This window comes from Sinohyriopsis cumingii, chromosome 6 (genome assembly GCF_028554795.1).
Source record: "Sinohyriopsis cumingii isolate HCF-2022 chromosome 6, ASM2855479v2, whole genome shotgun sequence".
NCBI classification, from domain to species: Eukaryota; Metazoa; Mollusca; class Bivalvia; order Unionida; family Unionidae; genus Sinohyriopsis; species Sinohyriopsis cumingii.
In genome coordinates, this window is record NC_142966.1 from 127,896,537 (window position 1) to 127,900,197 (window position 3,661).

Below are 3,661 nucleotides of genomic sequence, written 5' to 3' on the forward strand. Positions count from 1 at the left end.
TTGAAATGTTACTTTATAAATATTTGCTTGTTATATGTTGTTGTTTTTTAATTGCAAAATGCAGATGTACTGTTAGTTTTTCTAAATATATTATTATTTTGAAACCTCTGATCCACTTTAATAAAGTCTAGATACGACAATTCCGTAAATGCACCGATTATGATGATATCTAGTATACTTTCGTGCTTCACGAAAATCATTTCTCCCCATAATAATATCAACAGATTTAACAAATGATGCTTACTGTTAGAAGAACATACAACATGCTTGTTGTATCAATGATATCTGATATTACGTGATGACTAGTGTTAACTGCGTAGTCGACTTGGACGCTCGTGGGCCACGCGCCAAAAACTACTCAGCACCCGAGATCAAAGACTGTGCACGTACCATAAACTTTAACTACAACTAGAATCTGCAGTAAAGGAACAAAATCGACACTCACTGCGAAGTTAATCATCCCTTAGTTACTGGTTCCTCGCCCACTTCCCTAAATTCCTCCAAAGAGGTGGTTTCAGTTTTTAAAACCACAGTGCACGTATGTAAACTACCTGCTTTGTATATTTAACATTATGGATGTGCATTCTACACGGCTTGGCAAGAGTTCTGCAGTATTAGGTGTGTCATTATGTACACACACACACACACACACACACACACTCTCTCTCTCTCTCTCTCTCTCTCTCTCTCTCTCATTTACTAACAGGAAAGCAGTATCACGTAGTCCTTACGTATTCCAATTTCGTTGAAAATGTTGACGTTAAAGAATGGAATATCAAATTATTGACAGTACAAAAAATAGACACGATCGAGCATTTGGTTGGTTTTGTTTCTGTGCTTGGTTGTATTGGTGGCTTGCAAAAAAGAGATTAAATCATATATTTAATAGGGGAGACTTTTTTAAGAACGTTCATAAAATTTACTATTGTTCAAAGTTGAAAATTAGCCAAGTGAAACTACCGTTTACGTCGATGAAAATGATAATTTGAATTGCTGACTTGTTCCTTTGTGGAGAAAGTGATTCCAAGAAATAAATTGACACAGTCATTGATATAAAGAAAATAATAATCTTATTATAACAATTATTTATATTTTGCTAATATTTAATAGAATTTGATTTTATATCATATGAAGAATCATTGTTTATATTTAATGCACGATTTATCTCTTCACATAGCACGAAGTGATGTAATATTATGAATTGACCAAGTATAATAAAATGGTGTTTGTACGGTTTATAGCTCCACTGTTTATTCTTTGGCTGGAAAATGTTTACATGTCATATGGATTTCAAAGATATAAAAGGTTATTCGATGTATCTCCACTGCGTACTAATTCAGTGAAGTCGTGATTTTATCGCTGATGCTGTCGTTCGTAATACAGTAGTTATTGTCCTTGTCTCAGTTGCAACTCCAGTAGACGTGTTCTGGAACGGTCCTTCGCATCAAGTATTAATTTCTTTCTTCTAAGGTAACCTAGTACGTAATTAGCAGCCACGTATGCTATATTAGGCTGATTGTATTATCTTATATCTAGCGTACTGGTTTAGTGGGTGTTAAGAAAGGCTATATTAGGCTGATTGAAATCTCTTATATCTAGCGTACTATTTAAATGGGTGTTTGTGTGATTTGGATTAGGATTTTTAAACGTAGCTTTAACAATTTTTCAGTCATATTGCTACGAAGTCTGCAGTGTGGCAGTTTATAGTGATGTCTAGCACTGGGGCATCATGCCGCAGACATGTAGCATCATGTCCCCACCCAGTCACAGTATCCTTGACACCAGGCCAACCAGTCCTAACACTAACCTCTTAATGCTGAACGCCAAGCGAGGCAGCTGTTAGTACCATTTTTGTAAGTCTTTGGTATGACTCGGCCGGGGATCGAACCCAGGACCTCCCGCATCGGAGGCGGACGCTCTAACCACTAGGCCACCGGATTTAGTGATTGTTAAGAAAGGCTATATTAGGCTGATTGAAATATCTTATATCTAGCATACTGTTTTAGTATGTGTTAAGAAAGTCTATATTAGGCTATATTAGGCTGATTGTAATATAAGAAAGGCTATATTAGGCTGATTGAAATTTCTTATATCTAGCGTACTGTTTTAGTGGGTGTTAAGAAGGGCTATATTAGGCTATATCAGGCTGATTGCAATATAAGAAAGGCTATATTAGGCTGATTGAAATATCTTATATCTAGCGTACTGTTTTAGTGGGTGTTAAGAAAGGCTATATTAGGCTGATTGAAATATCTTATATCTAGCGTACTGTTTTAGTGGGTGTTAAGAAAGGCTATATTAGGCTATATTAGGCTGATTGTAATATAAGAAAGGCTATATTAGGCTGATTGAAATATCTTATATCTAGCGTACTGTTTTAGTGGGTGTTAAGAAAGGCTATATTGGGCTGATTGAAATATCTTATATCTAGCGTACTGTTTTCGTGGGTGTTAAGAAAGCGATGAGCAATGCCCAGCATGCAGGATGCAATAGCAAGGAAGAAACAAAAGAAACATTGTTCCTTAACATGTACATGGATTATAAAACTGTAAGGTCCATGCATCAATCGAAAGTGATTTTCGTCTTCTAGTCATATCTAACAGGAAGCAGACCAATACAAGTAGTCCATGGTTTGCCGAGAGACCGTATATGTGACCAAAATATTCCTAAACATAGAACGGCCTGATCCTTTCCCATTATTGTAACCAGAGGTCCAGACTGGTAGTTGCCATTTACTGTAACCAGAGATCTAGACTGGTAGTTGCCATTTACTGTAACCAGAGATCCAGACTGGTAGTTGCCATTTACGTAACCAGAGATCCAGACTGATAGTTGCCATTTCCGGAATATACCCCTCCGATCTCAAAGTTGCCTTTAGTGATGATCACGTGAATGTAATTGTTGCCAAAGCTCAAAGCGGTTATGACGAACGAATACATTTCGGAGAAAAGAGCGAACTCTTCCTGCAAAGGAATTTGCAGTCGCCTCAATGATACTGACGTTATAAAAAAATTATAGTATTTTCCGATACTTGTGCTTTGCGTTAATTTAGTATAGAGGTCAAAACAGTCATGTGTGTAGTCAACGTTTTATTTCCTTGGGAAGCTAAATTAGGCAAAAGGATTCATACGAAATGAAAACTAACTCTAGGAAGAGGATTTAGAATTCGGTATGTTTCTAAACATTATTTGAATAGGACACTCTGAATTTCTTGACCGTTTATCTTTCAAGTCACGTTTTTCTTTGTGTTCTGGTAAGAGGTAAGCAGGTCATCTATGTCCACCATGACTTCAACGTTTTGAATTGCCAGGGACAAATATTTGAAACGGGTTACAAATTAAAAGTAGGTGAGAAATTATATATGTGAAAACTATATGCATTTATGGAAACACAAAATGAGAAAGAAATAAAGAAAACATAAAGGAGAAAATATCAAGAAAAGAAAGAGTAGAATAGAGAATGACGGACATAGGCTAAAGACACGTAGAAATGGAAAGAATACAGTACAAAGACCAACACTTTTGTCATCCACTTGATTCCATATTTTTTTAACTTCTTAACGTGTAGCATAAGTAAGTTTACGTCGTTCTATAGAATAACGTTTTTGGCCTTCTGATCTACTAGTGGAATAAACTAAATTCCAGATCGGTTTGATTGACGT

At 36.1% G+C, this 3,661-nt stretch overlaps 1 non-coding gene across 1 annotated transcript; it reads right to left on the reverse strand.

Annotated features, from left to right (window-relative positions):
• Window positions 1–1,867: 1,867 nt before the first annotated feature.
• Trnar-ccg (transfer RNA arginine (anticodon CCG)) lies at window positions 1,868–1,940 on the reverse strand. The gene has a single exon. It is a non-coding gene; the product is annotated as a tRNA-Arg (tRNA).
• Between the last annotated feature and the right edge of the window lie 1,721 nt (window positions 1,941–3,661).